Here is a 17,142-nt window from a genome sequence, read left to right on the forward strand (position 1 = left end):
TATATTGATTTCAAGCATGGGGTTTCTTTAGAGTCCCAGACTTACTCCTATGTTCCACATAGTAAGAGTGATGCAGACCAAGACGAATAAAGAGATGACTTAATAGGATCTAGGAAAATAACTTCCAAGGAGAGCTGGCTGAATTTAGCCAACTCCATGAGCCATTATTGATTATATTAAGTTGCTAGACTCTGCATAGACTGATTCAATTTTCATAGACCTTGAGTCACATGACATTTACCCTGGTCACTGGGCTTTACAACCTAAGTAAATTTCAGGGGATTCACACTTCCTCTAAACTTATACACAAAACTCTATTTCTATGTGCATTTTTCTAAGGAGAATGTTGTCATAATTTGGATTTCCCCCCAAACAGAGCCTGAAACAAAGATATGGATGCAAGTAGTTGATTTGGTAAGTGAGCCCAGAATCCAAGCAGTGTAAGAGTGAGAAAAAGCCAATAAAGGTGCTTTGGGCAATTGGGGCTGAATCTCATTGGGGACTCTGAGAAAAATGCTATTCAATGTGTGGTCCATGGACTGGTAGCATCATTATCTCCTGGGAGCTTGGGTAAAAGTGCAAACTCAAGAATCTGTGTCTTATTAATCTCTCCAGGTGATTCTTTTATTTTTATTTTTTTTATTTTTTATTTTTTTGTGTGAGGAAGATCAGCCCTGAGCTAACATCTATTGCCAATCCTCCTCGTTTTTTTTCCCCCCAAAGCCCCAGTAGATAGTTGTATGTCATAGTTGCACATCCTCCTAGTTGCTGCATGTGGGACGCGGCCTCAGCATGGCCAGAGAAGTGGTGCATCGGTGCGCGCCCAGGACCCGAACCCAGGCCACCAGTAGCAGAGCGCGCACGCTTAACCGCTTAGCCACGGGGCCGGCCCTCTCCAAGTGATTCTTATGTGTTAGTAAATTTTGAGAAACACTACAGTAGAACATACCTCAGAACTGCCCCACTGAGGGGGTGAGGAATTAGAGTACTTAGCCACCAAATCCCATCTTTCATTGGTTGCAGATTGCTACTGGAAATGTTAACTCTTCTGGCACTTCCAGGAAAAGAGATACTCAGGTGTTTGAGGTAGGAAGCTATGGCCTTGTGCAGGATCTGTCTACCAAAGCTGAAGTGAGCTCTGGGGTGGGCTGAGGGAATATGGGTAGGACACAGACACGTTCTGGATAAAGGTTCATAGCTTTCATCAGATTCTCCTGTTTAAAAGTCTGTGAGCCCTCCCAAAAGGTTAAGGATGACATTTTTTTAAGGACTACATTTTATTGAGTATCTATGGTATACCAGGTACTTTGTCAGGCATAAGGGTACAAAGAAAAATAACTCGGATGTGTCAAAGAGATTTCACAGTCAACTATAAAATAATTATTAAATGCCTACCCTTAAAGTTAGGGTAAAAAAAAGTGCAGAGTCTGCTAGTTAACAGCTCTGAAAACCTAGAGACCTAATTTTTCCAAGCTGAGACTGTCTGAAATCTTAAATATAACAAAAACTCATAATGCAAGCTTATTAATTTACAAGGAGTCCAGGTTGGCTATGAAATTATCTTAGTAGAAAAGTCTACTTGGAAGTCAAATTATTATCGGAAATTGCAATGGTGAACACTTGTACTGGATCCAGCGAGAAATCCAGTCAAACCCTCAAGCTTTGCTATTCCTTTGTCTGAACACCATTCTGTTAAAACATCTTTTCTTCAAAAATGTTTCATACATTTGAATACCCCAGTTCACAGAGACCACATATTGGCAGCAGAGTTAGCTGTCTGTACTGCTCATAGACATCTTCTGTTGCCATTATTATGTTTTAAAACTCAGGAGCCCAGGAGAGTTCCCTTTAACATGGGAGCTTGTACTCTCCAGAGGGTCCTAGTTACCACTACTACCTATTGTTTTACACCAAGTAACCTTTTATTGTTACATGCCTAGCCTCTGCAGCCATTTGAATTAGCAACTTCAAGGGTTTCTTTTACATAAACCACATGCCCATAATACTATGCCCCTAAAGTCACCCAGATAGTGCATTCCCTAGTCTTGGGTCTAGAGTTTTGCTGTCCAAAACTGTAGTCAGTAGCCAAATGTAGCTATTGAGCTCTTGAATTGTGGCTAGTCTGAATTCAGATGCTCTGTAAATATAAACACTGGATTTCGAAGACTTAGTATGAAAACAAGAATATAAAATATCTCAGTAATTTTAAAATATTGATTACATGTCGAAATATTTTGAATACGTTGGGTTAAATACATTACTAAAATTAATTTCATATTTTTTACTTTTTAAAAATGTGGCTATGAGAAATTTTAAATTGCATAATGTGGCTCACAACCTATTTCTACTGGACAGCACTGGTCTAGAATATGAGAGCTAATCAGAGGCTTGGAAGAGAAGAAAATGAATTCTCCATTTATTATTTCTATTCACTTATTTGTTCCCCTCTGTTCTTTCAATTCACCTTTTGTCCCAGATGCTACTCAGTCTGAATTTACAGTTTGAGAGCAGAGACAGAAAGCCGTACAACTAAGCGTCGAGAAAGTCCCTAAGTAAGGATGTGTCCATAGGGCGGCAAGCAACAAGTACAAAGTTCAAATCACACACCAATGCGGTCCCCTTCCGCATTCAAGGCCGAACACGAGTGCTTACGTTTGATTTTTTTTTTTACTTTTATTTCCTATTTTGGTCGGGCGAACTGATGGGAGTGGGGCACCTGTGGATAAACATAAACATTTCAATGAAGCCAAGTACCAATTGAAAACCCAGTGTAGGGGAAGGACGGATGAAAACTTCCTGAAGGAAGGTAATGATACGGGAAGGTCAATTTCTGGCTTGCTCGGTCCATCTCTAACTACTCCGCATGCAGAAGGAAAGGCCAGGAAAACGTAACTTCTGCTAAGGGTGATACTGCTCTAAGTTTGAGGCACTTGGGAAAAGAAGGCCACATCCCTAATTTTAATTCCAGTGTAGGGTTCGCCATACTAACTTCCCCCAGCCCAGACTGTCTTGCCTACAATAGTCTTCCGGCTCTCCAGCCAGCTCAAGATTTTTCGCCGCCCTCGTCCACCTCCAGACCTCTCCAGGCCACCCCTTAGACGCCTTACGGCCGCCATTTTACACAGTATGTACTATCGCGAGATATAGTTAGCCGTCTCGAGCCTGACTCATTCACTCTCTTCCGAGAGGCGCTTCTTGGCCGTTCTCGCCGTAGCTGTGGAAAGTGTCGCGAGAGCTGGTTGCCTTGGCTCCCTGTAGCTATAGCAGCCGCGGCGGTTAAGGATGCGGCCGCAGGAGAGGTGAGTGCGACACCCTCAAGGGGGCGGGGCCGGAGGTAACGGGGTACAGAGGGTAGCGCCTAGGGAGGGGGTGGGGAAGGTCGGGTCGCAGGAGGAATGGGTCCAACTGTGACGCGTGGGGAAGGACCCGGGTCCTGTGGGTATAGGGAAAGGGCGCCAGTCTACACTAGGGCACGCGGGGAGGGCTGGAGCTGCTGGGAGGTCCAGGGGGAGGGACTGGGGTGTAGTAGGGCTCGAGGGGCAGGGGTCGGAGTGTAGAAGGGTGTGTGTGTTGGGAGCAAGAGAATTACAGGGACTCAGAACTGGCTAAAGGGACCGGGCTACATCGAGGAATAAGTGGGAAAAAGTGGGGTACAGCGAGGAGGAGGGTATGTTGAATGGGAACACAGAGATTGGGCCCGATTTGCTTAGCACTGGTGGGGATTGGGGGGCGCGGTGTCAGATTTTCGCAGCTCACCGGGGTGCGCCTGAGGCTGGTCGGGGACTGCGCGCCAGGACTGGGTCCTAAATGGCGTGGCGGGAATGGTGGCGTCCCAGACCTTCACTGCCCCGCGCCCCTACCAAAGAAATCCCCCACGGACTCTGAGGCTTGCTGTCAACACACACACCCTTCTACGCTCCGGCCCCTGCCCCTTGAACCCTACTACACCCCAGTTCCTCCCCCGGACCTCCCAGCAGCTGAAAGGAGGGTCCTGGTGAACTAGTATTAGTTGGGACGGTTTTTTCGGTGGAGAGACTGTGAGTGGGATAATGAATGATTGCTGCTCTAAAATAAAGTGTGGGGTGGGGGCGGGAGAAAGAAATTCTTGAGGGAAAAAAACTAAGATGTGCTTCCTCTGGAGAGTATTGAGTTGGAGGAAGGGGGTGTGTGCTAAGATCATGTTTCTTCCCAGATTCATTCAAGTGTAGAATTCCTTTACGGTGTACTTATGAAATTATGTATGCAGTGTAAAATCAGTTTAGATGATACAGTGAAAGGAAGTGCTGTACAACACTTAAACCTTCCACGATGTAACTTAAAAACTTAAGAGAAGTGTTTCTATTGCAGCAGCAGCAGGCTGAACACTAGGGTTAGTTTTAGTTGCTTGAATGTAAAACCTAGTGTTCCCAAAATGTGCCTGTTTGGTTATTTCCCTTTTAAGAAATGGATGACGTTTTATTTTAGGAGACAGAACAAGTTTTGAATATCTGTCAATCTGGAAATAAAAGGAGTCTCCCAGGAGTTACAGTCACGGAGAGGGCAAAACATTTAATCTCTGAGTCTCAAGGACTGTTTTCTAGAGACAGGTTTGGACCACTTTGCTTGTTAACTCTTTATCTAGTGAAAACAATGGCTTCAATTCAGACATAAAAAAAATTTATCGATTTCAATCAATAGATACAAGCTTTCTGATAATTTTTTTTTTTTATCCCCCCAAAACCCCAGTAGATAGTTGTATGTCGTAGCTGCACATCCTTCTAGTTGCTGTATGTGGGACTCGGCCTCAGCATGGCCAGAGAAGCGGTGCGTCGGTGCGCGCCCGGGATCCGAACCCAGGCCGCCAGCAGCGGAGCGCGCGCACTTAACCGCTAAGCCACGGGGCTGGCCCTCTGATAATTTTTTTCACTATCTTTTGTAGCTATAAATTTGCAGGGGATAACCTCTCTTTTGATTATTAACTGGATTTTCCCATGTTGAGGGTCACAAATTCATTAATTAGAATAATGGATTTTAAATCCTTCTAGAGCTAGCCTTGATGTAGTTATTCACTGAACCTATTTATTTGATATGTTAGACTAAAACTGTTAATTTGTAATGTTAGTAGGTAAACTTTAAAGTATAAGTGGTTTTCTGAGGCACGATAAAGGTTCATGTGGTTGGGTCCAAAAGATTTCTGCATGAATTCATTAATGAGCTTTACTGAGTTCCTGGTATGTGTAGAGTACTGTGTAAGGCATTGTAGGGGGAAAAAAAGGATTAATTCATTCATTTATCCATTCAACAAACATTTATTGAGACCTACTTTGTGTCTGATTATTCAGCCTTCAGGATACAAATACAAGTAAGCCTTGCTCTCTGCTTTGGAATTGTTCAGGGCCTAGGAGGGGCGAGTGGTAGAGAAACAAATAATTACAATATATAAACACAAGCTTATGAAACAAGGTTCTGGTCCTGAGGAATTTACCTAATAGTTGACGAGACTGAAAAGGAAATAATTTTTTTTCTCCAAAAGGAAATAATTTTAAAAATTACAAAACATTCAGCAAATTCTGAACTGTATGTTGCATCAATAAACACATTACGTTTCTCAGAAGAGACAAAAGTTAGAATGGAAGCTTGAGAAAATTCACAGGTCAGTTCATAATTTAATAGTCTTTTTCTTAGTACTCTTTTAAAATAAATATCACTGGACATTCTTAACTCAATAATAATAATAAGCATAATAGCTAACATTCATTAGCTGATTATTAATGTGCCAGGCACATATTATCTCATTTTATCTTCACAACACTCTGCTCTTCAGCTGATGCTAATAATTCAAATTTAAAGATAGGAAGACTACATCTTGGGCCGGCCTGGTGGCATAGCTGTTGGGTTCGCGTGTTCTGCTTCGGTGGCCCAGGGTTTCCCTGTTTGGATCCTGGGTGTGGACCTACTCACTGCTCATCAAGCCATGCTGAGGCAGTGTCCCACATAGAAGAGCTACAACTCTACAACTATGATATACAACTACGTACTGGGGCTCTGGGGAGAAAAAAGAAAAAGGGGAAGATTGGTAATAGATGTTAGCACAGGTCCAATCTTCCTCAAAGAAAAGAAAACTGAAGCTTAAAAACTAACGAAAGTTGCCAAAAATCACAGAGCTAGTAAATGGTAGATTAGGGATTGGAGTTGGAAATATATGTGATTGGAAAAACCTAAGCAAGATTCCTTCCTTTTGCAGGGATGGAGACTTGGGATGGGGGAAGGGGAGCAGAGATTGAAGGTGGAATTGGCCAGAGGACCAGAATTCAAACTCTGTGTCTTTATTTGTAGATTTTTCTCCCTCAGGTATTTACACTACATATAGGGAACTAATTTGGATATTAGCATGATGCTAAATATGAGGTTTGTATTGTTATACAGAGAATTGAGTAGATTACCATATGCATATGGTATATAATTGTATAGGGAGCTATGCTTGGGAAAATAGTTGCGACAAGCAATTGTTAACATCTGTAAACTTCCAGAAAGTGATCATTTTAATAGTGGAAATAGGTATCTGTATTTGTATATATGGCAAATGTTATTACAACAGACTTGAAGGGATTTAGTTAAACTTTTATACTGCAGTTTTTTGTATTGAGAAAAAAGTATATACATATCACATGTATTTACATATTTGCTTTCAGATTTTTTTTTAAATTTTATTTATTTATTTATTTTCCCCCCAAAGCCCCAGTAGATAGTTGTACGTCATAGCTGCACATCCTTCTAGTTTCTCTATGTGGGACACGGCCTCAGCATGGCCGGAGAAGCGGTGCGTCAGTGTGCGCCCGGGATCCGGGCCTGGGCTGCCAGCAGCAGAGCGCACGCACTTAACCGCTAAGCCACGGGGCCGGCCCCTGCTTTCAGATTTTTTTAAACTCTATGTTCCAAAATCCAAAATCCGATTTTCTGGTTGAAATTCAAATTTTATCTTAGTTCATGGTTTCTTTAAAAATCTAAGTGAGGGCCGGCCCTGTGGCTTAGCGGTTAAGTGTGCGCGCTCCACTACGGGCGGCTCGGGTTCGGATCCTGGGCACGCACCAACACACCGCTTGTCCGGCCATGTTGAGGCGGCATCCCACATACAGCAACTGCAACTAGAAGGATGTGCAACTATGACATACAACTATCTACTGGGGCTTTGGAGAGAAAAAGGAGAAAAAAAAAAAGGAGGAGGATTGGCAATAGATGTTAGCTCAGGGCCGGTCTTCCTCAGCAAAAAAAGAGGAGGATTAGCATGGATGTTAGCTCAGGGCTGATCTTCCTCACAAAAAAAAAAAACTGAGAATGATAAATACCTTCAGTGAAGTGTTGATACTTAGTTGAATGCTTAGAGGCCAACCAGTTTAATACATTCCTTTTATATTGAGGAAACTAAAGCCTAGAGAACTTTTAAATGACTTGCCCAAAGTCACACAGCTGGAATGTCCCAGGTGTCCTGATTTCGAATTGTGTTCCTTCTACTGTACCACATTGCCAAATTATATTTAATAATTGCCATACATAGAGTTATAGATGCTCTCAGCTAATTTTAGGAAACCAGTGTTGTCAGGAGACTATTGATAGATGACAGTACAAACTGATTACCTGTTTCCCTTGTACTTCCTACTTATACTTAGGGTAAGTACGTTCAGATAATTTATTCGAATGCTTCCTACATTTGGTTTGTTATATTACTGTTTCCTTTTTCTGTGTCCAGCTCCATTGCTGGCCTGTATTAATAAATGTTTTGTGTGTCTTTAAAAAAGTGGAGGGGTACAACCCTGTTGTAATACGTAATATTCTTAAGAAATACATGCAGATTTGAAGGTGAGTCAGTGATGTAGTTTTTTTCATTGAGTTGACTTTCTGCAGCAGTCCCTCATCTGCATAGATTTTAGCTGGAATAGCATGTGGGTGTGAATGAGATTCTTGTGTTTTCTAACACCTTTTAACTAAGTGGGTTGGGTGCCCATGTTTTTTATGTGCATTATTTTTGAGGCATTGAGACATTTTTTCAAGAAAGGTTTAGAGCGAGAGAATGAGATGAGAGGAAGAGCCTTGAGGGCTGAGAATGGAACTTCTCCTCCAGAAGGGTCGAAAAGTGAAAGAGTAGTTGATGATGTGTAAAGAGGATAATGGTCTAAAAGCATTCTTTAACTCTCACCCTCCACGGGAGAGCCTGAAGACCTTTTCTTTGATACAGACCTTGACTTTGATACAGATACCCTCTGGAAAGGTTCTATCCATATACACTCCTCCAGGGATGAGTGGGAAAAAGTGTTACGTTCCCAGCACTTACATTAGCAATAGTAAATAGACACTGAACAAACCAAAAACAATTTACTCTACATCGTAGGTGAAAAACAATATCTCATTTTAAATTTCCATTTCTTTGATTGCCTGTGAAGTTGAACATTTTTCCATATTTATTCGTTTTCTTTCTTGACTTCCCTGTTTGTCTTTTTTTAAAACACTTAAAAATTTTATAAATATTTAAATTGTATACTAAATTTTATATTAAATTGTAAATTGTATATTAAATTTTATAAATATTTAAATTAAAGAGAAAAAAGAATACATTCTTTTTAAAAAGATAATGCTTTATATAGAGGCTAAGAAGCAAAGATTCCCCTTCCAGAAATATCCTGTTTGATGGGTTTTCTTCTAGTCTTTTTGCTATGCAATTTCTATTTATAATCTACATATCTATTTATAGCTTTTTTTTTTTTTTTTGCTGAGGAAGATTTGCCCTGAGCTAATATCTGTTGTCAGTCTTGCTCTTTTTTTGCTTGAGGAAGATTAGCCCTGAGCTAACACCTGTGCCAATCTTCTCTATTTTGTATGTGGGTCACTGCCACAGCGTGGCTGACGAGTGGTATAGGTCTGTGCCTGGGATCCGAACCCGAGAAACTTGGGCCTCTGAAGTGGAGCGTGCCAAGCCTAACCACTACACTGCAGGGGCTGGCCGCTATTTATAGCTTTTTGAAATCAGTGGAATGATAATATATTTTTTCTGCAGCTCATTTTTTTAAACTTAGCAATGTGCCTTTGAGATCTCACCCTGTCAGTACACACTTTTTTTTTTTTTTGTGAGGAAGATCAGCCCTGAGCTAACATCCGTGCTAATCCTCCCCTTTTTGCTGAGGAAGACCGGCTCTGAGCTAACATCTATTGCCAATCCTCCTCCTTTTGTTCCCCCCAAAGCCCCAGTAGGTAGTTGTATGTCATAGTTGCACATCCTTCTAGTTGGTATATGTGGGATGGGCCTCAGCATGGCAGGAGAAGCGGTGCGTGGGTGCGCGCCCTGGATCCGAACCCAGGCTGCCAGTAGCGGAGCACGCGCACTCAACCGCTAAGCCACGGGACCGGCCCAGTACGCACTTTTTAACAGCTGATTGTATTTCAGTTTGAATTACTATAATTTATTTAACAGTTCCTTTATTGATGGACATTTAAGTTGTCCTAGATTTTCGCAATTACCAACAACGCTAAAATGAACATCACATATTCTTGTCTCTTGTGTAAATATTCTAGAATACCTCTAGAGTAGGTGCCTAGAACTGTTGCTTAAAAGGTATGCATGTTTTCAGTTTTGAAAGATACTGCCAAACTGCCCTTCAGTCTGTGTATCATTCTGCATTCCACCAGCAGTTTATGAAAGTGCCTATACCCCAACATACTTGCCAACACTTGATGTTATCAATCTTGTACATTTTTACTAATATAATGGGCAAAAAATTTTGTTTTAATTTGCAGTTTCCAGATTACTTATGAGTTTGAGCATCTTTTTATTTCTTTATTGGGTGTTTATATTTCTTTCTGTGAAATTGCTTATTCTATTCTTTGCCTATGTTTTAAGTGGGTTGTTTTCTTTTACCTGTTGATTAACAAGATCTCTTTATATGTATGTAGATAGAGTTCAAATCTGTATTTATTATGTATATTGCACATATTTTCTCTAGTGTATGGTGTCTGTTGATGTACTAAAATTTTTATATTTTATATAGTCATATCTGTCTTTTTCTTCATGGCTTCCGGACTTTGAGGCTTGCTTAAGAAGTCTCTTCCGATCCCCAAGTTATAAAAATATTTTACTATAACACTTTACTAGCTAAAAAATATTTAGCTCTTTAACCAGTCTGGAATTTATTTTTGTATGTTTTATGAGGTACTTTTTTCCTCCAGAAATATGTAATTGACTCAACCCTATTTATTGAATATCCTATCCTTTCTTCACTGACATGTTCTTTTCAGTTGATCTGTTTATTTCTGGGTCAATACCACCCAGTTTTGATTATTGCTAATTTATAGTATGTTTAAAGGTCAGATCCCCTCTCAGTCTTAGAATATATATAAGAACGGATTTTTTTTTCTTTCAGAAACAACCATTCACATTTCATTACAAACAAAAATTCTTTTAAAATTGTCATTGGGATTGATCACAATAAATAGAAAGATTACTTACTTTGTGAGAGAATTTATATCTTTATCGTGTTGAATGAGACTTCTCATTTAGAAATAGGATATTCTCTTTATTCAGGTTTAAGAGAAAATCCCTTAGAAAAGTTTATAGTTCTCTTCATATTGGTCTTGTGCTTGTCTACTTTCTGAGTATTTTATAGTTATTTAAAGTTGTTATGGCAATTGGGATCTTTCACTTCATGACATTTAAAAATTGGTTATTGCTGGCATGTAAGAAAGCTGTTAATTCTTCTATGTTGATCTTGAATTGGATTATCTTACTAAATCCTTTTATTAAATATGATTTTTCATTTGATTCTTTTGGATTTTCTTTTTCTTTTTTTAAAATTATTATTATTTTTTTATTTTTTGGTGAGGATGATTGTCCCTGAGCTAACATCTGTTGCCAATCTTCCTCTTTTTTTGCTTGGGGAAAATTGTCCCTGAGCTAGCATCTGTGCCAGTCTTCCTCTATTTTGTATATGAGATGCTGCCACAGTGTGGCTTAGTGAGCAGTGTGTAGGTCTGCACCTGGGCTCCTAACCGGTAAACCCAGGCCAATGAAGCTGAGTGCGTGAACTTAACCACTACGCCTCTAGGCCGGCCCCTGGATTGTCTAGATATTCATATTTTCCATTTGTACATATCTTTGCCAATTTTCATTTTGGCATATGGAATTTTCTCTTATTTTGACATGTTTTAAGGCTCTTTATAGTAAAAATATTAATCCTTTATCATATAGTTTGCAATGTTTTTTTAGTTTGCTATTTGTTTTTATGGGAAACTTCTTTTTTGTTTGTTTTGTTTTGTTTTGTTTTTGTTTATTGCGGTAACATTGGTTTATAACATTGTATAAATTTCAGGTGTGTATCATTATACTTCTATTTCTGCGTGGATTACATCATGTTCTCATGTTCACCACCCAAATACTGATTACAACCCCTCACCACACACATGTGCCAAATTATCCCTTTCGCCCTCCTCCCTCCCCCCTTCGCCTCTGGTAACCACCAATCCAATCTCTGTCTCTGTGTGTTTGTTTGTTGTTGTTATTATCTACTACTTAGTGAGTGAGATCATATGGTATTTGACCTTCTCCCTCTGACTATTTCACTTTGCATAATACCCTCAGTGTCCATCCCTGTTGTCACAAATGGCTGGATTTCATCGTTTCTTATGGCTGAGTAGTATTCCATTGTGTATATATACCACATCTTCTTTATCCATTCATCCCTTGATGGGCACTTAGGTTACTTCCAAGTCTTGGCTATTGTGAATAATGCTGCAATGAACACAGGGGTGCATGTATCTTTACACATTGGTATTTTCACGTTCTTTTTTTTTTGTGACAAAGAGCAGCCCTGAGCTAACATTCGTGCCAATCCTCCTCTTTTTGCTGAGGAAGACCGGCTCTGAGCTAACATCTATTGCCAATCCTCCTCCTTTTTTTTTTTTTTTCTTTTTTTCTTTTTTCCCTTTTTCTCCCCAAAGTCCCAGTAGATAGTTGTATGTCATAGTTGCACATCCTTCTAGTTGCTGTATGTGAGACACAGCCTCAGCATGGCTGGACAAGCAGTGCGTTGGTGTGCACCCGGGATCCGGACCCGGGCTGCCAGTAGTGGAATGCAAGCACTTAACCACTAAGCCACGGGGCCGGTCCCTGTTTTCACATTCTTTGGATGAATACCCAGCAGTGGAATAGCTGGATCATATGGTAGTTCTATCCTTAATTTTTTGAGGAATCTCCATACTGTTTTCCATAGTGGCTGTACCAGTTTGCACTCCTACCAGCAGTGTATGAGAGTTCCCTTCTCTCCACATCCTCTCCAACACTTGTTGTTTCCCGTCTTGTTAATTATAGTGAGGTGTTATCTCATTGTAGTTTTGATTTGCATTTCCCTGATAGTTAATGACGTTGAACATCTTTTCATGTGCCTTTTGGCCATCTGTATATCTTCTTTGTAGAAATGTCTGTTCCCTTCTTTTGCCCATTTTTTAATTGGGTTTTTAGTTTTCTTGTTGTTGAGATGCATGAGTTCTTTATATATTTTTGAGATTAACCCCTTATCGGATGTATGGTTTGCAAATATCTTCTCCGAATTGTTAGGTTGTCTTTTCGTTTTGTTGATGGTTTCCTTTGCTGTGCAGAAGCTTTTTAGTTTGATGTAGTCCCATTTGTTTATTTTTTCTATTGTTTCTCTTGCCCGGTCAGACATGGTGCTTGAAAATATGTTGCTAAGACTGATGTCGAAGAGCGTACTGCTTATGTTTTCTTCTAGAAGTTTCATACTTTCAGGTCTTACATTCAAGTCTTTAATCCATTTTGAGTTAATCTTTGTGTATGGTGTAAGGTAATGGTCTACTTTCATTTTTTTGCATGTGGCGATCCAGTTTTCCCAGCACCATTTGTTGAAGACTTTCCTTCTCCATTGTATGTGCTTGGCTCCTTTGTCGAAGATTAGGTGTCCATAGATGTCTGGGTTTAGGGCCGGCCCCGTGGCTTAGCGGTTAAGTGCTCGCGCTCTGCTGCTGGCGGCCGGGGTTCGGATCCCGGGCGCGCACCGACACACCACTTCTCCGGCTATGCTGAGGCCGCGTCCCACATACAGCAACTAGAAGGATGTGCAGCTGTGACATACAACTATCTACTGGGGCTTTGGGGGGAAAAAAATAAATAAATAAAATCTTTAAAAAAAAAAAAAGATGTCTGGGTTTATTTCTGGGCTTTCGATTCTATTCCGTTGATCTGTGTGTCTGTTTTTGTGCCAGTACCATGCTGTTTTGGTTACTATAGCTTTGTAGTATATTTTGAAATCAGGGAGTGTGAAACGTCCAGCTTCGTTCTTTTTTCTCAGGATTCCTTTAGCTATTCGGGGTCTTTTGTTGTTCCATATAAATTTTAGGATTCTTTGTTCTATTTCTATGAAAAATGTTGTTGGAACTTTGATAGGGATTGCATTGAATCTATAGATTGCTTTAGGAAGTATGGACATCTTAACTATGTTAATTCTTCCAATCTAAGAGCACGGAATATCTTTCCATTTCTTTGTGTCTTCTTCAGTTTCTTTCAGCAATGTTTTATAGTTTTCAGTGTACAGATCTTTCACTTCTTTGATTAAGTTTATTCCTATGTATTTTATTCTTTTTGTTGCAATTGTAAATGGGATTGTATTCTTAATTTCTCTTTCTGCTACTTCGTTGTTAGTATATAGAAATGCAACTGATTTTTGTATGTTGATTTTGTATCCTGCAACTTTACCGTATTCATTTATTACTTCTGAAAGTTTTTTGGTGAATTCTTTAGGGTTTTCTATATATAAAATCATGTCATCTGCAAATAGTGACAGTTTCACTTCTTCCTTTCCAATTTGGATCCCTTTTATTTCTTTTTCTTGCCTGATTGCTCTGGCTAGGACTTCCAATACTATGTTAAATAGGAGTGGTGAGAGTGGGCATTCTTGTCTTGTTCCTGTTCTTAGAGGGATAGCTTTCAGTTTTTCACCATTGAGGATGATATTAGCTGTGGGTTTGTCATGTATGGCCTTTATTATATTGAGGTACTTTCCTTCTATACCCATTTTATTCAGAGTTTTTATCATAAATGGATGCTGTATCTTGTCAAATTCTTTCTCTGCATCTATTGAGATGATCATGTGATTTTTATTCTTCATTTTATTAATGTGGTGTATCACATTGATTTACTTGCAAATGTTGAACCATCCCTGCATCCCTGAAATAAATCCCACCTGATCATGGTGTATAATCTTTTTAATGTATTGTTGTATGCGATTTGCTAGTATTTTGTTGAGGATTTTTGCATTGATATTCATCAGTGATATTGGCCTGTAATTTTCTTTTTTTGCCTTGTCCTTGTCTGGTTTTGGTATCAGGGTAATGTTGGCATCATAGAATGAGTTAGGGAGCTTCCCCCACTCCTCAATTTTTTGGAGGAGTTTGAGAAGGATAGGTATTAAGTCTTCTTTGAATGTTTGGTAGAATTCACCAGGGAAGCCGTCTGGTCCTGGACTTTTATTTCTGGGGACGTTTTTGATTATTGTTTCGATCTCCTTACTGGTGATTGGTCTATTCAAATTCTCTGTTTCTTCTTGATCCAGTTTTGGAAGGTTGTATGATTCTAAGAATTAATCCATTTCTTCCAGATTGTCCGATTTGTTGGCATATAGCTTTTCATAGTATTCTCTTATAATTTTATAATTCCTCGTGATTTCTCCTCTTTCATTTCTGATTTTAGTTATTTGAGCCTTCTCTCTTTTTTTCTTGCTGAGTCTAGCTAAAGGTTTGTCAATTTTGTTTATCTTTTCAAAGAACCAGCTCTTGGTTTTATTAATGTTTTCTATTGTTTTTTTAGTCTCTATTTCATTTATTTCTGCTCTGATTTTTATTATTTCCCTTCTACTGATTTTGGGCTTTGTTTGTTCTTCTTTTTCCTATTCCTTTAGGTGCATTGTTAGATTGTTTATTTGAGATTTTTCTTGTTTGTTGAGATAGGCCTGTATTGCTATAAACTTCCCTCTTAGAACCGCTTTTGCTGTATCCCATAAATTTTGGCATGTTGTATTTTCATTTTCATTTGTCTCCAGGTATTTTTTTTTTAAGTTTTTTGTTTTTTTTATTTTGGTTTTGTTTTAATATCAGGTAAATTTTTTTCCCCCCAAAGCCCCAGTAGATAGTTGTATGTCATAGTTGCACATCCTTCTAGTTGCTGTATGTGGGACTCGGCCTCAGCATGGCCGGAGAAGCGGTGCGTCGGTGCGTGCCCGGGATCTGAACCTGGGCCGCCAGCAGCGGAGTGCAAGCACTCAACTGCTAAGCCACGGGGCCGGCCCTCTAGGTATTTTTTGATTTCTCCTTTGATTTCTTCATTGACCCCATCATTGTTCAGTAGCATTTTGTTTAATCTCCACATGTTTGTGGCTTTTCTGATTTTCTTCCTATAGTTGATTTCTAGTTTCATACTGTTGTAGTCAGAAAAGATGCTTGGTATTATTTCAATCTTCTTAAATTTATGGAGACTTGTTTTGTGGCCTAATATGTGATCAATCCTGGAGAATGTGCCATGTGCATTTGAAAAGAACATTCTGTTAATAATACCTTCCTGCACTATGCTGAAAGCAAGAAACATGTTCTACAAAACACATTTTTCAAATAGCATTTGAGTTTTTACATGACAAAAGCTGAGGATAAGACTATACTGGACTCTTGCAAAAATAGATTTTTGTCAGTTTTATTTTGACCTGTGTATAGATTCATTTTTTCCCTGAGACATGAAAGTTAGGTGTTTAATATCAAGCTGGGAGGAAGTCAATGACTTAAATTTGCAATTCCCAGAAGAAAAAATTTTCATTTTCTCCTAAGAAGAAATTTCTTTCTTTTTTTTTGGTGAGGAATATTCTCCCTAAGCTAACATCTGTTGCCAGTCTTACTCTTTTTTTGCTCAAGGAAGATTAGCCCTGAGCTAACATCTGTGCCAATCTTCCTCTATTTTGTATATGAGACGCCGCCACAGTATGGCTGACAAGTGGCATAGGTCCACGCTGGGATCCGAACCTGCGAACCCTGGGCCACTGAAGCGCAGCGCACCGAACTTAACCGCTACACCATGGGGCTGGCACCTAAGAAGAAATTTCTGAATAAATGTCTTTTAGATAGTGCAATAGTTTCATAGTCAGGTTTGTAGCAAAATTCATTCACTATAGAAACAGAACTTTCTCCTTATTTGTGTGCCATGGTCTTATTTCTGACTTGGGCTCAGCTCCTGTTTCTCCGTGCAGGTCCATGTCCTTTGGTGGTATATCCTGCCCTGGATGTTGACCCCAGTCAAACCTGTATAGTGCCAAAAGAAAATAAGTTCCTTGATCCTCTTTTGCCATTTCTTTCAGCCTCTTATTTATCTTTACTTGTGGTCATTAAAGACCAGAAACATGCTTGTGAACAATTGAGAATTCCTTCAGTGTTGGGGAACCCCAGAGAGAGGCAGTGTCAGTTTAGTCTTGGGTTTTCACCCTTCCTGGGGCCCCCAGGTCTAAGGAAACTTCTAGTTATTTCACAGAATTGGAATAAGAAACTTTGTAATTACATAGGTAAGTTTTAGACACCTGAGAGCTTTAGTGTATTTACTGATATTGAGAATACCATTTATATTATTTATGCTTTATCAATCAAGACCAATGTTTAAACCACAAATTGCCACATACCAAGTTATTTTGAGTAGGAACCAAACTCTGACCATAATTTTAATTGGGCAAAGTAAGAATTCTGATTTAGAGTTGTCTTTTCCTATGCCTCCTCTAAAAACTCGTGAAAAGAAATAATAACTCCCTTTCTAAATTCGGTTTGCTGTTCTTACTTCACAGTGATTTTCATCCTTTTTATTCCTTCTTTCAGTTGATAGTTACTAAGCACCAAAAGTTTTATTGAGATATAATTCATATACCGTACAATTCACCCACTGAAAATGTATAATTCAAAAGTTTTTAGTATATTTACAGAGTTGTGTAATTGTCACTACAGTCAACCTTATTACATTTTTGTCACCCCCAAAAGAAACTATATATCCATTAGCAGTCACCCTCCATTCCCACCCCAACCTCTAGCCCTTGGCAACCACTAATTTACTTCTCTCTCTTTAGATTTCCCTATTCTGGACATTTC

At 39.4% G+C, this 17,142-nt stretch overlaps 1 protein-coding gene across 1 annotated transcript in view; it reads left to right on the forward strand.

Annotated features, from left to right (window-relative positions):
• The first annotated feature begins 2,823 nt into the window (after nt 1-2,823).
• The window catches only part of USP54 (ubiquitin specific peptidase 54), a 116,745-nt gene continuing 102,426 nt past the window's right edge, over nt 2,824-17,142 (forward strand). The window contains exon 1 of the mRNA XM_058543179.1: nt 2,824-3,299. The gene's annotated coding sequence lies outside the window, so the exon portion shown is untranslated. The remainder of the gene's footprint in view (nt 3,300-17,142) is intronic.

This window comes from Diceros bicornis, chromosome 6, assembly GCF_020826845.1.
Source record: "Diceros bicornis minor isolate mBicDic1 chromosome 6, mDicBic1.mat.cur, whole genome shotgun sequence".
NCBI classification, from domain to species: Eukaryota; Metazoa; Chordata; class Mammalia; order Perissodactyla; family Rhinocerotidae; genus Diceros; species Diceros bicornis.